This window comes from Lissotriton vulgaris, chromosome 8 (genome assembly GCF_964263255.1).
Source record: "Lissotriton vulgaris chromosome 8, aLisVul1.2, whole genome shotgun sequence".
NCBI classification, from domain to species: Eukaryota; Metazoa; Chordata; class Amphibia; order Caudata; family Salamandridae; genus Lissotriton; species Lissotriton vulgaris.
In genome coordinates this window covers 1,227,197,386-1,227,225,275 of record NC_141696.1, presented here as the reverse complement: position 1 = coordinate 1,227,225,275, position 27,890 = coordinate 1,227,197,386, and the positions used below count along the sequence as shown (strand labels likewise).

General features: G+C 44.6%; 1 protein-coding gene across 1 annotated transcript in view; it reads left to right on the top strand.

Annotated features, from left to right (window-relative positions):
- The window catches only part of BRCA2 (BRCA2 DNA repair associated), a 616,646-nt gene that overhangs the window by 503,368 nt on the left and 85,388 nt on the right, over positions 1-27,890 (top strand). The window lies entirely within an intron of this gene.

Sequence of the window (27,890 nt, the reverse complement as noted above, 5' to 3'; positions counted from 1 at the left end):
TGGTACCCTTTACGAGTGTCCCAAGGCAATCTCTTTTCTTTCCGTTCTCCTGAAATTTCCGTTACTGGGGTCACAGTGAATCTAATGGTTGGAAGTTACCAGGAATTACAATTTTTAGAGGAATAACATGAGGCAATTTGTTTTTCTGCACCCGGATGTTTTCCCACAGTGTTTCACGAGTGGATTTCAGAAGCCGAAATCCCTGTTTGAAATACTACAGTTTATAAACACGAGGATCCCAGGAATTGCTTTTACCGAAACCATCAGCATTAACAAACCATTTGTAGTGAGGGCTCAGAGCCACTTCAGTAGTATGAATATTAATCTAAGAGCATGGAACTGGGGGGGACAGGTTGGGTGAGTAATTCAGTAAGAGACAAGTTGATAGTCTAATGAAACTATTTGTAAATGCAGGTTAAGCTGAGTGATGAAAAGTTTTATTGAAATTATGCCAAAAGGAACCACTTATGCACTCAGTGTTTAGTTATTTATATCTAGAAAAACATCATCATATTTCTAAATCACATTCAAAGGCTGCTACTTGTACCAAGGCTGTAAAATTGATTTGCTTACAATCGCTAATAGCTGAAGCATGCATTAGACAAAGGAAGGGACCCCTGTGGGTCCCGTTTAGTGAAGCGCAAAGCTGTGTTGCCTATTCAGACTTTTTTAGCTGAAGGAGCACAAGACTGTGACAAGTTCTGTAAAGGTGGATTTCTTTATAAGTATATGATGAATTTCAAGTACAAGATATTCCCTCTTGGGATTCACTACCTGGAATACCTCTCTCATGAATAATCGTGATTTAGACTGATTTCTTTTATGCAACGCACATTACGGTGTTTAACGACTTTTAAGCCCTGATGAAGTTCTCATATGGAGAACGAAACGCGTTGGTTGGACTGTAAAGAACTCTCATTATTGAAAATGAAATAAAGGAAACTTTATCAAAATCTACGTAGTGATCTCTGGACCTCTTTCCCTTGCGCATGCCCGAATATTTATAATTTGGAGGATCTGGAGCACAGTGTCAACAATGGACGGTTAATGCCACGTGCACTCCTGACAGTTGCCTCCCCTCTATCCGCCCTTTCCAGGTGTGGGGGCGACTTGGGCCCAAATGGAGGCGTATGCCGCAGCTTTGCAAGCTTCCCTTGGGTCCTCTCCCGTTCCTTGGGCATCCTCGGGGCCTCCGCTTCTTGTGGGATTCCCGATGGACTAATCGGTGGGTTTGCCCCCGGTGCCGATTGAGCCTTTGCCCCCCCCAGAGACGTAGGAGATGTGGTGTTGTTAGGGCGTGACCAAGGCGCCTCTGCCGCGTGGCACAGCCCCGCGAGGCACCCTGTTGCGTCGCAGGTGGCTTCCGTTGCTCATAGCCCTGCCTTGGGCACACTCCGGCCTTCTGGGCAGGCGGCCGCATGTCCGGAGCCGGGATCAGTGCCGTAGGCTCCCCGGCTCTGCCCCCGCTCTTTTCTCCGGAGTCAGAGCCTGTCGTGGTTGAGGCAGAGTCGGCACCGGAGCCGCGCTGAAAGCGTGCCTCCCCGGCGCTTTCTCCTTCTTTGGTTGGAGAGCTTGCGTGGTTTCGGCGCCGGATGCAGCCAAGTCAGCGACTGACGAGGCGTGATCGTCCCGCGTCCTTTTGGCCCCGTGTCAATACCAGGTTGTGGACTCTTCGCTGGAAGCCTCCGGAGAGAGTTCGGCATCACCCTCACGCCCGGCGACGCCGGGGGTATTCTTGCCAGTGCCACCCTTGGAATTTGTGGAGCCTCCACAGGAGCTCCCAGTTCCGGCAGGCTCTTCGCCTCCCCAGGAGCCCTATGGTGATCCTCATTCTTCCTTGGGGCTCTTTTCTGTGTTGCATTGGCCCCACCCTCAGTGCCTTGGGAGGGTCAGCTTATAACACTCTCCAAATGATGATCTGTTGTCCCCTCCGTGGAGGGCTACCGAGGCTAGTGCGGCTTTTCAGAGAATGGTCTCATTGGCCACTCGCATTTTAAACATGCAACCCCCTTCTACTCCCTCTTCTGTGGACCCCCTGCTTGAGGTCCTTCATTGTGGGTCCGGGAATGTGGAGCTGCTTCTCCCCTTTAAGGCCTCCCTTTATAATGCCCTTTTGGGTGCCTGGGTTCGGCCTGCTTCAGGTGACCCGATGGCTCGTTCAGTTTTGCACTGCCACCGCCCAGCTCCACATGACCCTGTTTGTCTTATTGTGCACCATGATGCGCAGGGATTTGTTTTACAGATTGCCTTTTCTTCCCTGCCCCCACTAACGCTGCCTCCCGCTCAGGAGTCTAGATGGCTCAGGTCATGGGGTAGGAACATCTTTGCATCCACTAGTATAGCCATGCAGTCTTTAAATACAGTGTGTGTTTGGCTTGAGCTACCTCTGCCCTGTGGGACTCTGCAAAGTCTTTGCTTCCTGCCACCTCTGAAGGTGCTCGCGTTGATCTCCCTCACCTCCTCCGCGATGGCCACGACCTCTCCGAATTGACAATCCGCTCAGCCCTTGATATGGCGGATTCTTTAGGCCGAGCTATGGTGGGTTCTGTTGCCTTAAGGTGCCACGCTTGGTTGCAAGATAGCGTCTTCTATGAAAATATACGGGAGCGACTAGTTCACTTACCTTTGATGGGGTTTTGTTGTTTGATGCTCACTCCGAATCGGCGGGTCACCGGCTCCTTGTGGGCTTTCGTCCTCCCACTTAGGTCTTCTTAGGCCTGTCTTCCATGGTGATACTTTTTCATTTCGCATCCCTTAGATGCGCTCTATGTTTAACATGGGCAGTGAGCCTTACGTCTTCTTTTTCTGCAAGGGTGAATACCCTTTTGGCTGGCATCCCTTGGGTGCGTTTTTGTTTGAGCTAGCTGTTGGCTGCTTTGGCAGTGTTCCACAGGTTGCTGTGTCTGGTCCTCTGACTGTTGTATTAAGCCGGTGGCTCCGCTTGCTAATGTCGTAATGCTCGGACCTCATGTTCGCGGGTTCAGTCCGTTACTGCGCTTTTTTGGCTTGACTTTATTACCCTAAGAGACGTTCCCTCGATGTTTGGGGTGTGCATACTCCATGTGGGGTATTTGTATGCTATTATATAGCTCTGCTTACCTCGCCAGGGCCTGGAGAACCTGTGGGTTCCATGCGCCCTTGGTTGTCTGTTCTATGGTGTTCCACTTTCTTTGGAGGTTTCATGATATCCTCTTCTAAGCGGCTCGTGCCTGCCCTTACTGTGCTAGGTATGATCTGGTATGGACACGTTTAATCTGGCTAGTTGTGTCTACAGATTTAGATGTTATACACTATGTATACATGCCGGTTACCATGGCATTCCTCTTCCTGTGTCGCACCTCTTTTCGAGGCTGCGAGGTCTGAACCTATGTCTCAAGATGTGGGGGAGCTTTTTCTCAGTTGTTTGCAAGTTGCCTTTAAGGTTCGTCCTTGCTTCCACTTACTGGGTGGTTTCCCAGTTTTACACATGCTCCTTTTATTAGTGTTCAGACACAGTACTTCTTTCTTTTTGGACGTCGGTTACTTTCCTCCAAGTTGGGTGGTTTGGTCTCGGATTCTGAGACTCTTCCCACGTTTGTATGCCTTGGTGCTTTTTGTGCCCCTACTGCCATTTCCTTCGGATGTGCCTCTTTCCTAGGTATCGTCCTGCTATTGTGTCAGCTACGCCTGCGGCATAGCTCTTCTGGTGGCAGTTGTCCTTGGTACTCATGCATGTCTGTGTTCGTGGGTTGATGCTCATTTTGGCCTTCGTGGGTTGATCCTCATGTTGGCCTTCATGCTGCCCGGTCCGGCAGTCTTATGCTTTCTTTGGCTTCTCCACCGTTAGGTCCTGGGGCCATTTGTCTACTGCATTTTACAGTGGTATCCAGCTTTGGCGGGCCGTTGTTCGCCCCTGTTCCCCCTTTTGGGACTGGGTGTGCACTTGCTGTGTTTCTTTTACCCGCCTGCTATTTTCAGAGCATTACTCTGTTTCTCTCTCTCTTTCTCTCTTTCTCTCTCTCTCTTTCTCTCTCTCTTTCTCTCTCTCTTGCTCTCTCTCTTTCTCTCTCTCTTGCTCTCTCTTTCTCTCTCTCTCTCTTTCTTTATATGACTGGTGCCATTTCTACCTGTCATTTGTATGCAGGTAGGTTGTGGCTCTATTCTGGCATTCTTGGGATGTCTTGCATCCTGTTATCTCTGCTCTCCGAGCTCCTTGGGTTGCTGTCTGGCTGTTCCGCCACAGCTTCCCCCATTGTCTGTCACTCTGTTGACCGGCTCAAATGCTTGAAGCTTTTTGTTGTCCTGTCGCAGACCCACCTCACTACTGGGGGTATCTATTCTAAGCTAAGGAATTTGCCGTTAGATGTCTCTATCAGATGTATGAGTTACTTACCTTCGGTAACGATGTATCTGGTATAGACGTTGTCTAGCCGCAGATTCCTTTACGGCCACCCAGCCTCCCCATTCAGCGAGGACCCTGCCAAGTGGTTTTCTCCACTGGCCTCTTTCGAGTTGCCATTGTTTTTAGGTCTCGCGCCTAGCGTTGCACTGCGTAGCAGTGCTTTGCTTTGCGCAAATCATTTTGTAAACAAAAAAAGGGGTTTTCAGAGCCACTTTTCACAGTAAAATGCTCATGCGTGTCCTTTTCTGTTTACTGTTACTTCATTGGCCTTGGCGTTGTTTCCATAATGAAAGACTTAAATCTATTTTTCCACGAGCATTTCTCCTCCCATGGCCTATTGGTGTCTATTACGCGCATGAAACTCGTAACCGACAACAATAGGCCGTAGGAGGAGCAACAGAGCTACGGGCAATGTAAGAGAAATGGCACGCCTTGCTGTAGCACGCATGCGTGTGTTCAGCAATTACGGGCTTCGAAATGACACGCCTTGCTGTAGCGCGCACGCGTGTGTCTTTATCGATACAGAGAAGTACAATGGTAGGACTGAGATACAAGCTGGGAGAATGCGCATGTTTACCAATTACTTTATTTATTTCTTTATGTATTTTTATGTACTACCGACTTTACCCCGAGGCGTCAGAGCGCTTCACAATAGGAACAGAACTGATACAAGAGGAGAACATAACACGTGAACATATTACAAAAGCAGACGCTAACTTACATAAGGTAAAAGTGATAGTTGTGAGTAAACAAAATACGTGAGAGCAATGACACGCCTTGCTGTAGCGCGGGCGTGTGTTTCGCAATTACAGGCTAGAAGTACAAAGGTAGGAGTGAGATACAAGCTGGAAGAATGCGCATGTTTACCAATTACTTTATTTATATATTTATGTATTTTTATGTGCTAAGGACTTTGCCCCGAGGCGTCAGAGTGCTTCACACTAGGAACAGAACTGATACATGGGGAGAACATAACACGTGAACATATTACAAAAGCAGACATTAACTTACATAAGGTAAAAGTGATAGTTGTGAGTAAACAAAATACATGAGAGCAATGACACGCTTTGCTGTAGCGCGCGTGTCTGTTTCGCAATTACGAGGTTTTTTTTATTTTCTCATTAGGCCCTGAAGTAAACTGTTTATAGACGAGGAACAATATAACACAATAGTAAACATTGAGCAGTCAATATGTTGTAGAAAAACAAGCAAATCAACAATTGCAGCAAAAAAGAAAAAAATATAATGATAAAAGAGGTAGGAGTAAAATAAAAACACGTTTGATCAACATGGGCCCCTATGCAAATATTGTTCGTTCCTTTCAGACCTTTCTGATACTGCCTCTGTTGAAGGCCATCTGCTCTTTTTATTGCCAAAACATCCCTGTGAATAAAGTTTTTGATCTCTGTGCACTCACTTGTTCCAAAGTGTGTGTTTGCTATAGATAATTTTTGTGGTAGCGCAACAAGTTGTTACACGATGCCTAATCGTGTCTTGGATATATGTAGCAAATTGTGTGAAAGTTAGCCTTAACTTTCACCCACTGTGCGCTGGGTTTAACATGAAACTAAAATGTTTCTTCTCTTGTTTTTTATGTCCTTATAAAAGAATTGATGTTCACTCTGTTTTTTTGATCATTTCAACATTTCTTTATTGATTTCTTTTTCTTTTCCTTATTGTGCCTCATAAGGATTTTTTATAAATCATTTCATTGATGAATCCATATATGCTAATATACAAATTATAACTCCGCCCAATGCATTTCGGGTCAGTGTAGATGACCCTTCGTCAGGGGCCTGTGAATGAATAGATACAGGACCTTAGCAATCACTTCAATGTCATCAAAAAACGTTATGAATAAATAAATGAAAACGGTCATGAATGAGTAAATAAAAACAGTACATACATCATTGTATACGTATAGACACATGAGCCTTAAGTATCAAACGATTCTATTATTCATAATATCGTATATACTTAATGCAAACATTTCAGTATAGAGATGCCTAGGGCGTGCATGTGATAAATTAAATAGTGACAGGTACGGGATGAGAGCGAGACGGTGGGGTTAACAAAGTAATAGTTACGAAGGTTTAAAAAGAAGGTGAAGGGGGGAGGGATTGCAACTTACGAAAAATCTCTATATAGACTGTCTCTGCTGCGCCGGATGTTCGTATGGGGTTTACGCGCGGTTAGTAATTTAACGTTTAAGGATGTTCCGATCACGTGGTCTGAGTGAACTATGGAAGTCGAAAAAAAGACTTCTCCCGCGATAGTACTGATCATATATCGTTCTTCGTATGTTACATAAATGTGTCTGAAAAAAGTTACCTGACTAGTGGTATAAAAATAATTAAGAAAAATATTGTGTGAAAAGTAAGCGGGCACAAATGATAAAAGAAAAAGAACCGTGACCATGAACCGCACTGTTTCAATAGAAACTGAAGAGGGACTAAATGAAAAGGTAGACAACGGACTAAAAGGAGTGTGTGTTTTACGAAAACCCTATGTATAAGAATGATCTTACACATGATTTGGTAGGGGCTATAGATATAGCCTCTGCTTTTTCCCTTCCACTGGCCACCTTAACCCTCGACGCAGCTAAGGCCTTTGATAGGGTCAATTGGCCCTACCTAAACGATGTGTTAAAAAGGTTTAACTTTGGGGAGGGCTTTCATAGAACTATTGCCTTACTCTATCGAGCCCCTTCGGCTAGGCTGCTGATTAATGAGATATTGACAGAACCCTTCAAGATCACTAGAGGTACGAGGCAAGGTTGTCCGCTTTCTCCCCTCCTTTTTAATTTGTACATTGAGCCGTTTGCCCAGGCTTTGCGAGCAGACGAAAATATACCATCATTCAAGTTTAAGGAGTGGGAGAGGCGGACGGCATTATATGCCGATGATATTTTAATCTTTACCTCGGATCCGGTGTTGTCCTTCCCTGCCGTGATTCAGAAGGCTGTAGAGTTCGGCAAGATCTCGGGCTATAATATCAATTCAAGTAAGACAGAGGTTATGGTCTGGAATATTCCGGACCCACGGTTAGGCATAAATATCACCACTTCTATGCGCTATCTCGGGATCCGAATCACCCAAGACATTGGGACCATTGCCCAAACTAACTTAGATCGAGTCTCCAGGGAATGTAAGGGCCTATTGAAATCCTGGACTCACTTGCCACTTTCTATAATGGGTAGGGTCAACTTAATAAAAATGTCTATCCTTCCCAAGTTTATATTTATATTTGGTGCCATTCCTTTGGGGTTTGATGTGAAGATGTTGGACAGATGTCAGCGAGAGCTTAATTCCTTTATTTGGAATTATAAGTCAACTAGAATTGCGTGGAAGAAGTTGAGGAGGAGAAGGGAGAAGGGGGGCCTCGCCCTACCGGATTTAGTGTATTACGCTTGGGCCTTTCAGTTGTCCTACTCCAGGATGTTACTAAAAACACCATCGAGTCTTCTGGAGGTGTCAATGTATAAAGCCTTGTTAACCGGAGCAAATCTACCAGCTGACGGATTTCTATTTAAATTTGGGAGTCAGAAATATTTTAAGAAAATAAGACTGAAAATCATACAGTCTTGGGCTAGGGGCTGGCTAGCCATTAGAAGAAGATTGGGGCTGTCTTACTATTCTAATTTCGCTCCCATATGGGACTCCCGGATTTACCGGAGTGTCTTAGGGATAGCTTATCTTCCTCACTAGAGGAAGCTGGAATTACTAGATGGGGGGAGTTATTGGTGGACGGATCGATACTCCCTTGGGATGTATTACATGAGCGTATAGGTCCAGCATTCTCTAGATTTAAATTCATCCAGCTGGAAAGCTGGGGGAGAGCCCAGCGGTGCAAAGATGTATTATTTGGGAAATCAAGCTCCCTGGAGCAGCTGCTACTAGAAAGACCTAGGGGTGGTAAGGAGGTGGCCTTCTGGTATTGGCAGCTTCTGGAGGAAACCAATGGGGATTTCACCCTTCCAGATGAATTGTGGGGAGAGACAATGGGCTTACAATGTGAGGAGATATGGTTAAGATCTTTTGCGCTCCTCTATAAAGTGGTGAAGCCATCATGGCTGAGGCGCAATCATCTGTTTACAGCACACCGGGCTTATATAACACCGCTGAGACTTTCCAAATTTCTCCCAGACAAGAAGTGTAATAAATGTAATTTACCAGGAGCTTCAGATATTCACATGTTCTTGGAATGCCCCAACATCGGTCAGTTCTGGGAGGAAGTGTTGTCTACCCTAAATTCCATTATGAACACATCACTAGTAATTTCATTGCCACTAATCATCTTTGGAATCGAGGACAGTATTTCTGGCGAAGCAAGATCTTTTCTGTTTTATGCTATTCTGTTGGCTAGGAGGCAGATTTGCATACGGTGGGTGGAAAAATCTGCTCCAACATATTCGGACTGGCTCACGTCTTTATATGAAACATCAAAGGTGGACATGGCTAGAGCTTGCAATAACCGTAATCTGGCCTTTTGGGATCTGTTGATACAGTGGAGATAGTGTTCCGGGGTTTTTTTTTTTTTTTTTTTTTTTTTCCCCCCGGGTCCTATGATTATGCCAATAACACTCCTTGGACCGGGTCTGGCCCCGATATGGTTTTTTGGTCCTGCAGGTTGAGACATACCTAGATGGAGTCAGCGTAAGAATGTAAATTCCCCTTCTTCTTGGGACTTCTCTGCCACCAGTAAAATATCTCGGAGTCCAGTTTCAGAGATGGGTATCATTTTCTTGATTCCCTCTCTTGGTCGGGGACACGCAAGGTGGTTGGCATTTCCTAAGCAGGGGGTAAGGCAAATGAGGACAAAAAAAATTTTAAGAGAAAAAAATAAAGAGAAAAAAAAAAACAAAAAAAAAACAAAAAGAAAAGAATGATGTATAGAAAATACCATATGTATACAGAGAAATATGTTAGATCAGTTCAATACATTGAATTGGATGATTATCAAGAAAATAATAATGGAAAATAAAATGAAATAAAACCTGTGAATACATAATCAAAAATATCATGAAAAATATTTTAAATCCTCAGGTCACTTAGTAGTGTTCAGGGAGTGGAATAGTCCTTATTGGATGCTGTCTATAGAAAACATGAGTATTCAATACGATCATTCATTCCAGTTGGCTGAAGACTGTTCAATTTCTTTACCCAAAAGAATTCAGCTCTTAGTCTTTGTTTAATGGGGTCCATGTCGCTGCGTTGTGGGATTGTCTCCAACACCGTAAATCTCAGTTGAGAAATTTGATGCTTTGCTTCTATCCAGTGGCTTGCCACAGTTGATTTCAAATTAAGAAGACGGATATTGGACTAGTGCTCTGTTATACGTACTTTTTTTTTCCTTTCCGTTTGGCCTACGTATACCTTACCACAAGGGCATTTGATGGCGTAGATTGTATTTTTTGTATCACAGGTACTGGTGTGTTTTAGTTCAATTTCATAACCTTGAGTTGGATGCATGAATTTATTGCCCGTTAATACATTATTGCAGTGAGTGCAATTGAAGCATTTAGACATACCTTTGAATTTGATCCTTGGATTTTTTCTGGATGTTGTGGTTAGAATTTCTTTCAAGTTTTTAGATCTGCGAAATGCAAACGTGATGTTTTCATTATATAGATCTTTCAGGTCTGGTTCCATTCTTATCAAACTCCAATGAGTGTTAATTATTTTCTTGATTTTCATGGCCTCTGTGGAAAATTTAAGCACACACACTGTCTTCTGTTCTGATGTGTTAGTCTTAGGTATGAACAATTTTTCTCTAGGAGTATTATTGATTCTTTTCATTGATTCTTCCAAAATGGTTGTGGGGTATCCTCTTTCTTGATATTTTTTGATTTGTTCTTTCATAGTAATTTCTAGCTGTTTTGGGTCTGAGGTAATTCTTTTCAATCTGATCAACTGAGATGTAGGTAGATGTTTTTTTAAGGTGATAGGGTGAACACTTTGAAAAAGAAGGCTTGAATTCCTATCAGTTGGCTTGATGTGAACTTGAGTGGTGAAATGGAAATCAGTCATGTTTATTTTTACATCCAGAAAGACGACAGATTCATGATCAATATTATGGGTAAATTTGATTCTTTCATGTCTGGTATTCAAAGATCTGATGTTTCTCTCAAGTAGATTCTTATCTCCTTGCCATAATACAAAAATGTCATCTATATATCTTCTGAATACGATCATGTTGTCTTTCCAATCTGGGTTATTCAGAATGAAGTCTGTTTCAAATTTTGACATATAGATGCAGGCATATGCGGGAGCTCCCCCAAAGCCCATAGATGTCCCGTTGCATTGGTTGTAGAACCGTTGTTGCCATTCGAAATAGCTATGAAATAAAGCAAAATGCATTAGTTCTAGCACAAATATTTTCTGACTTTCTTCCAGTTCATCATTCCTGAGTAGACTCCATTCCAGAGCTTCCAGTCCTTTGTTGTGAGAGATAGAGGTATAGAGTGAGGTCACATCTATCGTACATAGCCAGTATTCATTGTTTGGTAAGAGTGTCACTTCATTGAGTAGTTTTAAGAAATCGGTCGTGTCCTTTACATATGTGTTACCTTGTTGAACTATAGGTTGAAGAAACCAATCAATGTATTGTCCTATAGGTTCGGAGATTGAGCCACAGGCAGAGACTATTGGTCTAAATGGTGGGTTTTTCTTATCCTTGTGGATTTTAGGTAACATATATAGTTTGGGTCGTCTTGGATACTTTGTTTCAAGAAATTGGTGAGTCTTTTTACTGATCCATTTCATGTCAAGGGCCTTGTCTATTATCTGTTGTAGTATTCTTTTGTATTCATCAGTAGGATCTGAGTCAAGTGGCATGTATGTATTCGTATCTTGAACATGTATGTTCACGCTTTCGAGATAGTAGCTGGTATCCATTACAATTAGTGCACCACCTTTATCAGCTCTTTGGAAGGTTATTTCTTCGTCTTGGCTTAAATTTTTCAGAATGTTCCATTCTCGAGGTGATAAATTTGTTCTCTTGGGTTTGGCAAATTTAATTTTTTGTAGATCTGTTAGTACTGATCGTTCGAAGGCTTCTATTGTTTTGTGAGTGATCGGTGCGCAAAATGTGCTTTTTGGTTTAAATTCTTTTGTTTGACTTTCAGATTCTTGAGGTGGTATAATCTCATTGGTTTTGAAGAAATATCGTAATTTGAGATTTCTGAAGAATTTGAAGAGAGTTACTTCTGTTTCAGGTAAATTAGATCTGTAGGTGGGGACAAATGAGGTTCCCTTGTTCAAGATCTTTATTTCAGTTTCGTTGAGTTGTTTCTTTGAAATGTTAATGACTAGGTCACTTTCGTTTGGCTCCTTGTGACTCGTCTTACTCTTTCTTCTTCCGTTTCTTTTTCCTCTCCTTGTTTTGTAACTTGTGGTGTTTCGTTGGCTGCTGGGCTTACGTCTAAAAAAGCCGGTTGTTGTACTTGAGTTTGAGATTTTTGAGTTACTGGTGGTTTTGATGTGGATGGGATTGGTTGTCTTGTTTTTGATATTTCCGATTCTGAAACTACGCTCTCTTGGGATGACCCCACATTCGATCTTGGTAGCGCTTGTGGTTGTTGCCATTTTCTTTGGTTATAGATCTCAGCCCATGTGTACACCTCTTCTAATTTATAGTCGATAGTGTCACGACGATATTTACGAATCTTTCGGTCATTAACTTCTTTGGTATATTTCTCCAGTTTTTTATTAATATCCTCAAGTAGTTGTTGTAGATCCTCCTGTTTGTTGAGTTCTCTTTTTATGCCTTCTAATTCTTCTTCTAGTTCTTTTAGTACTTTTGACAGTTCTTCAATTATTAGTAGAATTAAATCCAGAGAGCATTTATTCAAAATGTATTCAAAATTTGATACCATCTTTCGATAAATTTTTTGTTGATTTTACATAGCATCGGTTTAAGGGCTATTCGTAGTCCCCGAGGAATTCTTTGATTCTTGTGATAATGGATCAAGGTTGTGGCGTGGAGCCTTTGGTTGATTTCCTTTTTGGAAATATATTCAAATTTTGAATAAATGCTCTCTGGATTTAATTCTACTAATAATTGAAGAACTGTCAAAAGTACTAAAAGAACTAGAAGAAGAATTAGAAGGCATAAAAAGAGAACTCAACAAACAGGAGGATCTACAACAACTACTTGAGGATATTAATAAAAAACTCGAGAAATATACCAAAGAAGTTAATGACCGAAAGATTCGTAAATATCGTCGTGACACTATCGACTATAAATTAGAAGAGGTGTACACATGGGCTGAGATCTATAACCAAAGAAAATGGCAACAACCACAAGCGCTACCAAGATCGAATGTGGGGTCATCCCAAGAGAGCGTAGTTTCAGAATCGGAAATATCAAAAACAAGACAACCAATCCCATCCACATCAAAACCACCAGTAACTCAAAAATCTCAAACTCAAGTACAACAACCGGCTTTTTTAGACGTAAGCCCAGCAGCCAACGAAACACCACAAGTTACAAAACAAGGAGAGGAAAAAGAAACGGAAGAAGAAAGAGTAAGACGAGTCACAAGGAGCCAAACGAAAGTGACCTAGTCATTAACATTTCAAAGAAACAACTCAACGAAACTGAAATAAAGATCTTGAACAAGGGAACCTCATTTGTCCCCACCTACAGATCTAATTTACCTGAAACATAAGTAACTCTCTTCAAATTCTTCAGAAATCTCAAATTACGATATTTCTTCAAAACCAATGAGAACATACCACCTCAAGAATCTGAAAGTCAAACAAAAGAATTTAAACCAAAAAGCACATTTTGCGCACCGATCACTCACAAAACAATAGAAGCCTTCGAACGATCAGTACTAACAGATCTACAAAAAATAAAATTTGCCAAACCCAAGAGAACAAATTTATCACCTCGAGAATGGAACATTCTGAAAAATTTAAGCCAAGACGAAGAAATAACCTTCCAAAGAGCTGATAAAGGTGGTGCACTAATGGTAATGAATACCAGCTACTATCTAGAAAGCGTGAACATACATGTTCAAGATACGAATACATACATGCCACTTGACTCAGATCCTACTGATGAATACAAAAGAATACTACAACAGATAATAGACAAGGCCCTTGACATGAAATGGATCAGTAAAAAGACTCACCAATTTCTTGAAACAAAGTATCCAAGACGACCCAAACTATATATGTTACCTAAAATCCACAAGGATAAGAAAAACCCACCATTTAGACCAATAGTCTCTGCCTGTGGCTCAATCTCCGAACCTATAGGACAATACATTGATTGGTTTCTTCAACCTATAGTTCAACAAGGTAACACATATGTAAAGGACACGACCGATTTCTTAAAACTACTCAATGAAGTGACACTCTTACCAAACAATGAATACTGGCTATGTACGATAGATGTGACCTCACTCTATACCTCTATCCCTCACAACAAAGGACTGGAAGCTCTGGAATGGAGTCTACTCAGGAATGATGAACTGGAAGAAAGTCAGAAAATATTTGTGCTAGAACTAATGCATTTTGCTTTATTTCATAGCTATTTCGAATGGCAACAACGGTTCTACAACCAATGCAACGGGACATCTATGGGCTTTGGGGGAGCTCCCGCATATGCCTGCATCTATATGTCAAAATTTGAAACAGACTTCATTCTGAATAACCCAGATTGGAAAGACAACATGATCGTATTCAGAAGATATATAGATGACATTTTTGTATTATGGCAAGGAGATAAGAATCTACTTGAGAGAAACATCAGATCTTTGAATACCAGACATGAAAGAATCAAATTTACCCATAATATTGATCATGAATCTATCGTCTTTCTGGATGTAAAAATAAACATGACTGATTTCCATTTCACCACTCAAGTTCACATCAAGCCAACTGATAGGGTGAAAACTTTGAAAAAGAAGGCTTGAATTCCTATCACCTTAAAAAAACATCTACCTACATCTCAGTTGATCAGATTGAAAAGAATTACCTCAGACCCAAAACAGCTAGAAATTACTATGAAAGAACAAATCAAAAAATATCAAGAAAGAGGATACCCCACAACCATTTTGGAAGAATCAATGAAAAGAATCAATAATACTCCTAGAGAAAAATTGTTCATACCTAAGACTAACACATCAGAACAGAAGACAGTGTGTGTGCTTAAATTTTCCACAGAGGCCATGAAAATCAAGAAAATAATTAACACTCATTGGAGTTTGATAAGAATGGAACCAGACCTGAAAGATCTATATAATGAAAACATCACGTTTGCATTTCGCAGATCTAAAAACTTGAAAGAAATTCTAACCACAACATCCAGAAAAAATCCAAGGATCAAATTCAAAGGTATGTCTAAATGCTTCAATTGCACTCACTGCAATAATGTATTAACGGGCAATAAATTCATGCATCCAACTCAAGGTTATGAAATTGAACTAAAACACACCTGTACCTGTGATACAAAAAATACAATCTACGCCATCAAATGCCCTTGTGGTAAGGTATACGTAGGCCAAACGGAAAGGAAAATAAAAGTACGTATAACAGAGCACAAGTCCAATATCCGTCTTCTTAATTTGAAATCAACTGTGGCAAGCCACTGGATAGAAGCAAAGCATCAAATTTCTCAACTGAGATTTACGGTGTTGGAGACAATCCCACAACGCAGCGACATGGACCCCATTAAACAAAGACTAAGAGCTGAATTCTTTTGGATAAAGAAATTGATCAGTCTTCAGCCAACTGGAATGAATGATCGTATTGAATACTCATGTTTTCTATAGACAGCATCCAATAAGGACTATTCCACTCCCTGAACACTACTAAGTGACCTGAGGATTTAAAATATTTTTCATGATATTTTTGATTATGTATTCACAGGTTTCATTTCATTTTATTTTCCATTATTATTTTCTTGATAATCATCCAATTCAATGTATTGAACTCATCTAACATATTTCTCTGTATACATATGGTATTTTCTATACATCATTCTTATACATAGGGTTTTCGTAAAACACACACTCCTTTTAGTCCGTTGTCTACCTTTTCATTTAGTCCCTCTTCAGTTTCTATTGAAACAGTGCGGTTCATGGTCACGGTTCTTTTTCTTTTATCATTTGTGTCCGCTTACTTTTCACACAATATTTTTCTTAATTATTTTTATACCACTAGTCAGGTAACTTTTTTCAGACACATTTATGTAACATACGAAGAACGATATATGATCAGTACTATCGCGGGAGAAGTCTTTTTTCGACTTCCATAGTTCACTCAGACCACGTGATCGGAACATCCTTAAACGTTAAATTACTAACCGCGCGTAAACCCCATACGAACATCCGGCGCAGCAGAGACAGTCTATATACAGATTTTTCGTAAGTTGCAATCCCTCCCCCCTTCACCTTCTTTTTAAACCTTCGTAACTATTACTTTGTTAACCCCACCGTCTCGCTCTCATCCCGTACCTGTCACTATTTAATTTATCACATGCACGCCCTAGGCATCTCTATACTGAAATGTTTGCATTAAGTATATACGATATTATGAATAATAGAATCGTTTGATACTTAAGGCTCATGTGTCTATACGTATACAATGATGTATGTACTGTTTTTATTTACTCATTCATGACCGTTTTCATTTATTTATTCATAACGTTTTTTGATGACATTGAAGTGATTGCTAAGGTCCTGTATCTATTCATTCACAGGCCCCTGACGAAGGGTCATCTACACTGACCCGAAATGCATTGGGTGGAGTTATAATTTGTATATTAGCATATATGGATTCATCAATGAAATGATTTATAAAAAATCCTTATGAGGCACAATAAGGAAAAGAAAAAGAAATCAATAAAGAAATGTTGAAATGATCAAAAAAACAGAGTGAACATCAATTCTTTTATAAGGACATAAAAAACAAGAGAAGACACATTTTAGTTTCATGTTAAACCCAGCGCACAGTGGGTGAAAGTTAAGGCTAACTTTCACACAATTTGCTACAAAACATCCCTGTGCACATTTTTGGGTAATTTCTCTTCTTGAGCCATATTCAGCAAGTTGCAGCTCATTCACAAAATATAACAAGCATTTCCAATGCAATAGGTCTCGCATTATTAAAGTTTGAGCTATTGGTCTTATAAATGACAATGCCTTTTATTCTTTTCCATCGGTGCATAAACAAGCACTTTGTACTTATAGTCCATTCTTATGAGAAGCAAGTCTGGCAGGCTCTTTTACTGCCAGCCTTGCTCATCGTAAGCAAGGACTATACGTTCAAAGTGCGTGTTGATGCACCAATTGCAGGTTTTAAAAAGGCATTGTCATTTACAATGCCAATAGCTCAAACTTTAATAATGCCAGACATATTGCATTGTAAATGCTTGTTTCTTTTACGGGTGCTCACATTGAACTACGCCATATCACGGACTTGCAGGATGGAATAGAGATGTTGGGCCTACCCGCAGTAGAGGACAATCCACTACACACTAAAACTGGAGAGACTACCAGAGGTTCGACTTCGGCTTCATCTTGGTCTACTGGCTCACGTAGGGGATGACGATAACTATCAATTTCCTGGACGCGGAGCGACACGATTGTGTCTTTTTGTACAGTCCTCTGATGGCACCTGGGGACACTTATCAGCGAATGGCGCCGCTTTGATGTACCAAACCATTGGCGCGTGTGAACCTCCATGCACTCCTTGCTATTCCGGCATTAGCCGCGTGTCTATGAAGTGCAAAATTCCCCCTGAAGATGTCGCTCCCGCAGTGCTGACGCGGAGGCAGCTACCCAGAACTAACTCCTCTACACCAAGCGACGATAAAATCGGATGTGCATGGACTTCTCCTTTTGGGCTACGTTGCTGCTTTTCAAACAAACAAGGCCATATCGCGGATTTCCAGGAGGGGCTGGACATGATAGGCACCCCATTGCCAGGGAGGGAGGATTTAATCAGAGAGACCTCCCACCTCGTTGCTGGATTACATTGCTGTCCGTAGTTTGTGGTTTCTCCTGTGCATCTGCGGTGGGAGCCTGCATCTACCGGGTGAGCCAGGAACGTGGTTCCCTTGAGCCCCACTGCGGCCCCTGCCTCTACGATCCCGGACACTCCCCATTCTGGGGACGAATCTATGACCCCAGTGGGACTTTGTTGTAAGACTGAGACTGTCTTCCCTTGCATTGTGACAATATAGTTTTGCCTTTTATGATACTGTTTCCCTGAAATACGTATTTGTATTGGGGTCTTGTAATTTCTCCTGGGTATTGATATGTTTGTCACCCGACTGTCCTCTTCCAGGTCTAGCCGGGCTAACCTCTAGGCTCTTCCTATACCTACTTCAGCTCCCTTCACCGCTAGACTACATTTGAGCTTCGGATGCCTGTTGCAGCGAGCGTGGACCGGGCCCTCGGACCCAAAGTCCCCCCTTGCGACCCCATGCGGAGACCGAGAACCATGTTAGTTTTTTATATTTGGTTTTCTTTGTTCTTGTTTTCTTATGGGGTTTTGGGGGGAGTCTGGGGGGGTAGTGGTGGTGGCGGCTTTTTAATTGTTGGTTTTGCGGGGATTGTGACACTAGGAGAGGATGTTACCAGGGGGATAAGGCCATACACTCTTTTGATGGGTTGGTGCCGTGAGGTGGTGCGATGGGTAGCTTTATGATTGAGAGATTGGCAGTCTCTGTCCCACTGATATGATGCCCTCACCGTTGCAACTTGGAATGTCAAGGGCCTTAACTCCCCGCAGAAGCGCCTCAAAGTTTGTAAATGCATTATAGATCACCATTTAGATGTGGTGGCGCTCCAATAAACCCATTTAGCTAGAGCCGAGGATTACCGTCTTAAACATAAACAATTACCTCAAATCTACAGATCTTCGGCCCCCATGAAACATAGGGGAGTGGCTATTCTATCCCGCGCAGCTATTCAATTTCACCCATTAGGGGTCCAAACCGATAGGGACTTCTGTTGGATCTTGGTCAAGGGTCGCTTAAGGGGCAGGATTTGCACCTTTGCGGCTTTGTATGCCCCCGATGCAGGTCTGACGTCTTTTTTACACACCCTCCTGGGTAAGCTAACAGACTTCGTGGAAGGGCCAATTGATTCTCATGGGTGACTTCAATTTGATTTGGCAGAAGGACCTTGACAGCACACATTCCCAACGAGCAGATACGGGCTCTTTTTCCGGGGAGACACAACAACACATACAAGATCTAGGCCTTTTCGACTCATGGCGCTCGCTCTATCCACAGGCCTGCGACTACACGTTCTTCTCCCATGTCCATCGTACATATTCCCGGCTGGATTACATCTTCGTCAGTCAGTTGTTACAGGGCGACTTACAGGACGCTAAGATCTTTCCCCTAATGGTTTCCGATCTCCGCTTGTATTGGATCGGTCTTCAGTGGTGGGGGATAGGCCCCGGCCACGCCCAATTGGTACTTTCCTCCCTCTCTTCTTCGCGATAAGGATTCCTGCAACAAGTTAAGATCCGCCATCACTGAATTCTTTAAGGTCAACCGCCCAGAGGACACCTCACAGTTTACTACCTGGGACGCTCTAATGGTGGTCCTCCGGGGCGAATGCATCGCCCTTAATGACGCACTGAATAAACAGCGTGCTCATGAGCGGGAGTCTTTGGAAACTGAGCTGTCCACTCTCGAGCACTCTCATAAAGCCATCCCTACGAGACAAACACAACGTCAGCTCACGGCCATCAGAGGCAAGCTGCGGGTCATTTACACCAACAGGGCAGGATTCACCCTTCTTAAATTGCGCCACCTCTCCTACACACAAGGCAACCAGGTGGGCAGGCACTTGGCCCGGCAACTGTGGGGCAAGCGGGGAGAGAATATATGGGGGTATCTTGGACCCATCAGGGACGGTAACCCACAAGGCAATGATAAGGCTGCCATTTTTGGGTCCTTTTATCGGGATCTCTGCATCGGTGAATCTCTAGATGGAGCGGCGCAGCAGGAATATCTCCAATCACTGCCTTTGACCCAGGTCTCTGAAGCATGGAACGACCTCCTTACTGCCCCTATCACCCTTGGGGATGTAACCGCAGCTATCAAAGCCCTAAAACCTAATAAAGCTCCCGAGCCGGACGTCTACACTGCTCTTTTCTGCAAGACATTCACTTTGACCTCTCCCCTTACCTTGTGACCCTTTTTAATAAGACGGCGGAGAATTGTATGACTTCTGGCTCCATGTCAGAGGCCGTGATCTCAGTCATCACCAAGCCGGGGAAAGATCCCCAGTGCTGTGCCTCCTATCGGCCCATTGCCCTATTAAACCTAGACGCCAAGCTCTACTCATCAGTTATTGCCAAACGAATAAACAACCTCATGCCCGTCCTTATCCACCCGACCAGTCGGGCTTCGTTAAAGGACGCCAAACACATGACAACACCCGTAGAATTGTGCACATCATAGAGAAGGCCAATAGGCGCCACATCCCGGCAGTCCTAGTAGGTCTGGACGCCGAGAAAGCCTTTGATAGGGTCGACCGGGACTTCTTATTTCGCACACTCACAACATTTGGCTTTGCTCCCAAATTTCTCAATATGATAAGAGCCAACTATCGCTTCCCCAACTCCAGGGTCTTGGTCAACGGGGTTCGCTCCCCTGTCTTCCCGCTTTCAAGAGGAACTCAGCATGGATGTCCCCTTTCCCCCTTAATTTTTGCCCTCCCTATCCGGAATAACCTGGGTATTCAGGGAATACTGTTCACGGGTGAACCCCACAAAATATCCCTTTTCGTTGATGACGTGCTTTTGTCCCTGACCGAACCTGAAACTTCCCTATCCTTCTTGCAAATTGAACTTGAACGCTAAGAGCTAATTTTTGGGTTCAAAATTAATTCGGAAAAAATTTATATACTTAATCTTACCCTGCTAACCGAGGCAGCCCTTAGACTTCGTTCCCTCACCCCGCTAGCTTGGGCTCCCTCGGCCATTCAATACTTAGGGGTACAACTGACACCGAATTTACAGGAGCTCTACGCAGCTAACTTTCCTCCTCTCCTCATGCGGATTCAAGTGGAGCTTACCAAATGGAAACCACTCTTTCTATCATGGCTGGGGCGCATACACGCTGTGAAGATGACCCTCCTGCCCAAGCTTCTGTATTTATTTCAGGCCTTACGTATCGAACTGGATCGTGATTTTTTTCGAAGAGTAAAGACCATGATCTTACGCTTTGTCTGGCAGGTTGGATGGGCACGCTTCTCTTATTCTCTGCTTTGCCGCTCCCGCGCCGAATGGTGTGTAGGCCTGCCAAATATCCAGCTCTATTATAAGGCGGCCCAGCTGCGTGTTCTGTTTGAATGGTCCCAACGGGACTCCGAGAAACACTGGCTGCATATGGACCGCAGCGTGACTGGACGGACTATATGGGATCTGGTTTGGCGCCCTCGCAAAAGTAGACCCCCCAAATACATATATTAGTACACCTACACACACCAGACTCAGAGTCTAGGACACGGTTTCGAGCGATGACAGGTGGGCATCCTTCCCATCCCCCTTTACCCCAATCCACCCCAATCCAGCTTCCCCCCTCACCCCCCCCTCCCCCCCGGCCCTACATGAGGGACCTATTGAGGCATGGAAGAAGGGAGGTTACGTAGCCCTAACACACTTATTTCACTACTCTGAACCCCTCACCTTTGAAGACTGTAAAAGGGAATTTGAACTAGAGGACTCTGAAAGATACCACTACACGCAACTGATTATTATTATTATTATTATTATTTATTTTTCTAAAGCGCGTAGTCACCCTGAGGTATCCCAGCGCTGAATAAAACCTATCTACTAGGTACAGTGGGACATGGACAGGGAAAGGAGGGCAGGAGAAAAGGGAACAGCGGGGCAGAGAAAGGGGCAAGAGTGAATCATTGTGGGAAAAGATGAGTTTTGAGTTGTTTCCTGAAGCGGAGGTATTGAGGTTCGAGGCGCAGATGCACTGGGACCTCACCCCCCAGGTCCGGCAGGCGGCCACTCGTCCCCGCACGAAACTTGAGGCCTTCCTCTCAAACATCCAATATGAAAGGGGTGATTTCATTTATCTATAACTTTTTACTTAAGACTGCCCTCTCTCCACACCCCAGGTATATGTCTATTTGGGAGGACATGATCCAACGTCCGATCTCTGATGAGGAGTGGGTCCGATATTGCTCATTTTAATAACTCCACGGACCTAAGGGAAGCTCATCTCAAGACCTTGATGGACTGGTACTTGCATCCTTCCAGGCTCTGACAAATTTTCCCTACTTCCTCGGATAGGTGTTGGAGGGGTTGTCGGCTCTTGGAAGACTTTAGACACATATGGTGGGACTGCCCGACTATCCGCCCCTTTTGGGAAGAAATTTTAGCCCACATGAAGGAAATGCTGTGCTATCCCATCCCTACCACTATAGCTTGGGTTCTTCTGGGGCTTCGTGACCCCTCTCTTGAGCACCAGACCCGAGCTGATAAAATGATTATGTGGCTCTGCGTTGGTGCGGCTAAAGTCACCCTGGCGGTGGCCTGGAAGAAGAAGGAGGCTCCTGCTATTTCCCTGTGGCACTCTCGTCTTTGGAGACTGTTGAGCCTGGAATGTATGGCCGACATCTTCCAAGATGACTATTAGAACTTTGAATTCAAATGGGGTCCTCTGGTTGCCTTCCTTTCTCGGGGTCTTCCATCAGCAGTCTGTCCCTCTACGGTCAGAGCCCTCCATCTTTTCCAATTTTGATCATTATGCTAGTGTCATTTGTTCTCTTGGTTGTTTACTTGTCGCCGCCACCACGGGTAGGGTGGCTACGGGTGGGGGTTTGGTTGTTTTTGTTGGCGCACTGATGCTTGCCCCACGCCGGGACGAACTCCAACATGCTGAGTCTTTTTTGCCTTTACAGCACCCCAGTTGGGTAATCTGGGGCCATACTGTTCTAGAAGGATGATATGTCCCAGGCTGACATGTACGATTGCTTACTATGCTTGCAGGATAGTCTTTTGTACCCTTGGCCGCTGAGTTAGAAGGTAAGGCTCCGGTTGTTTAGCAGCTGTAACTTTCATCTGGCATCTTCACTCTGAGGTGGAGCCCAATCCCTTCATTTGCTGTACTCCATTCATGTACCAAATTTTTATGCAAGCTTGTTGTTCCCTTGCGTGGGATCATGTGACATTGCAATTCTTTGGGGTTTTGGACTGTATATTCCCAAAACTTTCAATAAACAGATCTTTGGCAAAATAGAGGGTAATTAAATATTGTCCAATATGCAATACAAGTCAAACTTGGTGTAGGAGAGTAGGGTCTGCTATCCTATGGTCACCCCAATTTTTGCTTTTTGCTTCACTGGTTTTCGACTTACTGAGGCTGTGGGCCTGCTAATCAGACCCCCAGCCTGCTGTTCTCTCTCTAAATTTATAATACATGTGCTATAGGTACATACCACAATTGGAAATGGACTCCTTGTCAGCCCCTGTACCATGCACTATAGGTGCTCAGGGCATAGGTGCCACCAAGGCCTACCAGGGGCTGAAGCATAGCTTTTGCCACCCCTGGCTGGTTCTTAAATTGACACAACTGGCTGAACACTCAGCTGGGGCAAGTGGGTGTAATCACCCCTTGCTTAGATATAGTATACCTATATCTAAACCTATATCTGGACACATATATAGCCTGTAAGCCACTCCTATGGAAGGCCTCATCAATCCTGGAGGCAGAGTGCGTGGTTTTATGTGAGATGGTGCTCTGGCATGAGCTGAGCCTGTCTGCAGCTGTCGGGAACAACTCCCTAAGCTGATCCGGGATAATGCCATACCATATACTCTTAAGCGCCTTATAATCCTCGCGGTTATATAGCAACTTTGGTTTGGCTTTATCAAAACATGTCGTGTAGGGTGTCATACGAATTGGAATACTACCCCCTCGCCAGTTCTGGCGACGGGGGTAGCATTCCACCCTTCTAGAGGGAGAAGACATGTTACTTTACTGAAACGCGGTTGATTTAAAATGAGCCTCAGATCCACAAAATGGATGCCCCTGCCACAGACACGGGTCTGGCCTCCTGCTGCTGACCGAAACTCGGCAGAGGAGGCCTGGACAAAGAGTTTCCTGTCACAGGGCGGTGTCAAACCACCCCAGACAGGAGATAGTGGATTGGAGTAGGGAGGTTTCAAAGAAACCAGACACTGCCTGGGGAGCACAAGGCTGCCCCTTGCATAATCCGGCCAAACCGGTTCTGGGGCCTCCCAGCCCCTGTCCCAGCGCGGCCAGGATCAAAGGAGAGGGGTGTAACCACCCCCTTCCTGGGTCCCACCCATAGGAGGGGACCTAGCAGGATTTCCAACCCCCCAGATTCGAATAAGAGGGGGAGCAGTCCCAATGCAACTCAGATCATCCTGAAGAAACATAAGAAACGAATTCTGGACCCTTCGACTTTCTACACGACGTGAGAAGACTGAAGAATCTCTCTTGTGGTCAAGGAGTGACCACCCTGTGCAAACAGGCACCATCCAGCCCTCGACCCTTGCTTTGTTGCAGTTCCCGCCGGAACTCGAGCGACAGAGATAGACGAGATCAAGCTTGCCTGCCTTCTACCTGCCCGATCCACAGTCCCTGCAGAGCTGAGACCCGTGGAGGCGACCGGAAGCGTGGGGCACGCCATCTTGAAAAGGCCACGAGACGCTGACCGTGCAGCCCACGAGTGATCCTCGAAGCTGTGCACCGGGGTTTGAGAAGCCCCAGCCCCGAGCTCCACTTGCACCAAAGCTCACCCCTCCACACTCGACGAGTGCTGCGTGGGGCCCTTCTGCTTGTGTGCGCTCGACGCGTTGGCCCGGTCACTTGCCAGCTGGCTTGTGGCCCCTGTGCCGACGAAACTTGAAATACGACTCGCTTTTCTGGTTGCTCCAGATCTGCACCAGCTCCTGTGAAAAGGAGCCCCCACTCTGACCCTCCTGGTCCGAGTGATAAGCAATCTCCCGGTTCCGCGTGGATTGCTTTTGCCAAGTGCTGTTTGCTGCAATCTTGAAGCCGACGGTGCTGACGGCGAGAGCCTACGTGGGACAGATCGTGACCTGCTCCTGGACGTCGCAGATGCCCCAGAGCCCACGTGACAGCGGAGAGAAGCCTATCGACAACCGCCTGATTGCGCCCGACATTGCCTGGTTCTGTCCTGGTTGCACCCTGGTCACTGCTGAGTGACCCAGACTCTGTCCCCTCTGCTTTCAGGTACTTTTCTACTTCGATCCACCCTTGGATCGCACCGGACACTTCTGCTTCACATCGCCTGCAGCTGCAACAGCTTCAAGCACCAAGAACCTGCGTGTCAGAACCCAACGCCACTTCGACCCTGTGCACCCACGGCCTGTGGGTGAGGTAACATAGCAACGCCGGTGTCTATACACTGGTACACACCTCTAGGGTCTGTGACTAAAGTTTTGTGTTCCTAGGTTCAGCGGAAGTATCTTTTAATTCACTTTAACTGACTTTTACGCACCATTGACAGTGCATTGGTGCGCGCCGCACTTTCCGTGCTGCACCCGTCTCCTGTGGGCTACTCCCGACTTCATCATTGCTAGTCCTGACTGCTCCCAGCGAATCTCTAGGCCCTAGGCCTAACCATTGTTCGATAAGTGTTACTTATACCATTTTTTTAGTATATGGTCTGAGTGGCCACCCGCCCTCATCCATAATTGTGCAACTTTATATGTGTAACAGTGCTTTTGATTTAACGCTTGTGCCCCTTTCCTCATAAAGAGTACTGGGGAGTAATTTAGAAATAAATACATATATTTTTATAATATATACTTGTGTGGTGTCCTTTCATTTGATTACAGGATTGTATGTGGTAAAACAGCTCGCTTAACACGACCTCTTAAGTTAAGCCTTTAAGGCTGCTTAGTCCATGCTACCACTAGGATAGCTTGTCTAACAAGGTTGACTTACAACCAGACATCTTTGGGGTTTGTTTGGACTGATACCAAGTGGTTCCAGAATTGGAAACACTACATATCAGGCCAACTTCTCACATTGGTGTGCAGCGGTGCGGATTTGAGCTTGCTGTTTGTTTTACCATTGCAATCTTTATCAAATTGAAAGATCACATCAAGTACCTCTAGGTACATATAAATCAAAAGCTTAGCATATTAAGTTCTACTGAACTTAGTAGTTGTAGATTAAAGGGATTAGCACACCCTGACTACAACTCACTAGCAAGGTACAGTAGGAAACCACTTAGTGTAGGTAAGTGCATCACTTACACCTCACTAGCAGTCATGTCTGATACAGGTAGAGCCTCAGGCTCTGCTCCTGTAATAGTTGATCCTATAGGGACAACATCCAGATATGACAACCTTAGCCACAAAGACCTGAGTGCCTTGTGCACAGCCAGGGGGCTAAAAAAGGGCAGAGGCCCTACCATTCCTTCCCTAGTAGCTCTCCTAGAAAAGGATGACCTAGATAAGGTGAGCCCGGCTCCCTTAGAATCAGGTGAAGGGATAAACTCCCCTGAGAATGAGGATCTTCCAGATGAAGTAGTGGAGGAGGAGGAAGAGGAAGACTCTGATTTAGAAGAGCCTGAAGATCAGGATCAGGGGGAAACCAGGTACAGGTTGCCAGGCTTAACCAGGCCAACTTGGACCTACATGAGAATGGAGAGGGCCAGCACCACTCCAGATCTCATAACCAAATTCTCCCAGGCAACAGGAGGGTGAGATCTCCATCAGGGGACTCTCATCTTTCTAGTGCCTCAAGAGAATCTCAAAGAGGGATGACTTCCTCCCAGAGAAAAGAGCATAGGGCCAGGATGAGGGCTGTCCAACTCCAAATAGAAAGGGAAGAGGTAGCCTTGGCTCAAGCTAAACTTGCTTTAGCAAGGGAAAGAAAATTGTGTGGCTTAGATGCCACTGGTGGCAGCAAAGTTCCTAAAGAAAAAGACAGGGCCTATGACAATAGAAACCTGACAAAAATTGTGCCCCCCTACAAGGAAGGGGATGATATCCACAAATGGATGACTGCTCTTGAGAGGGCCTGCATGGTACAGCAGGTCCCTGAGGATCAGTGGGCAGCAATTTTATGGTACTCCTTTTCTGAGAAAGGGAGGGACAGGCTCCTCACTGTTAGACCTGAGGATGCCAAAAACTACTCTGTTCTGAAGAGTGCTCTTATTGAAGGGTTTGGCCTAACCACTGAGCAATACAGGTTGTTGTTCAGAGACACCCAAAAAGCACAGACTCGGGACTGGACTGATTTTGTAGATTGTGCCACTAAGGCTCTGGAGGGTTGGCTGCAGGGAAGTAAAGTTTCAGACTATACAGGATTGTACAATCTTATGATGAGAGAGCAGATCCTTAATAACTGTCAGAACCAGCTGTTGCATCAATACCTTGTTGACTCTGATTTGACCTCTCCCCAAGAATTGGGAAAGAAGGCAGACAAATGGGTCAGAACAAGGATTAAGCAGAAAAACCAGAACCAAGATGACCAGAAGAAAACAGACCAGAAGGGTGGGAATCAGAAAGATAAAGAAAAGGACCAGAAGTCTTCAGGCCCCCAAACTAGTAATAAGGAGGGGGGTTCCCAAAATGGAAACAAGAAAAAGAAGAATGATGGCCCAAAGAAACCTTGGTGTAATACCTGCAAATCCGTTTCACACTGGGGCAGTGAATGCACTAAGAAAAATCCAGTCCCCACCACTGCAGCTCCTAAAGCACCTGCACCCCCTAGTACAGTTAACAGTGGTGGTACACAGCCAAAGGGTTTAGTAGGGTTGACCCTGGGTACTGAGGTGGAATCTGGCCTAGTCAGAATCCCCACACAGGCAGTTCTCCTATATGATGTGGACTTATCTTTGCCCACTGCAGTAAGCCCCAGTAACCTGGGCAAATATAGGCAGACTCCCTTAATTAATGAGAAACTGGCTCAGGCCTACAGGGACACTTGTGCCAGTGTCACAATGGTGACACCTGACTTTGTGGACCCTGGACAGATTGTACTAGGGGAAAGTTACCTAGTGACCAATGCAAGCAACTCCACTACTTCCCATAGTGTGGCTGTTGTGAACTTCTCCTGGGGAGGGGTAGATGGCCTAAAGAAAGTTGTTGTGAGTGCAGACCTCCCAGTAGACTGTCTGTTAGGCAATGATCTTGAAAGCTCAGTTTGGTCAGAAGTGGAGTACAGGACTCATGCAGAAATGCTAGGGATTTCAGCTCATGTCCTTGCAGTGACAAGGTCTCAGGCTAAGAAGTGCCTTCGGTGGATCTTGAAACAATAGACCAACCACAACCCAAGAGGAGGAGCAAGAGGGTTAAGGCTGTGCCTTCCCACTTGCCCCAGGTTGAGGATCAAGTTTCACAGGAAACTGATTCTGCAGTCCAAGAGGAGACTGTCTCAGAGGAGCTTGAACCTGATCAGGTTGAGTTTCTGGGGACAGGGGGACCCTCAAGGGCAGACCTGGGGCAGGCCCTTCACTTGAACCCCTCAGACAGCAAGCTGCTGCTGAGGCTGCAGGGAATGCTCAAGGTAC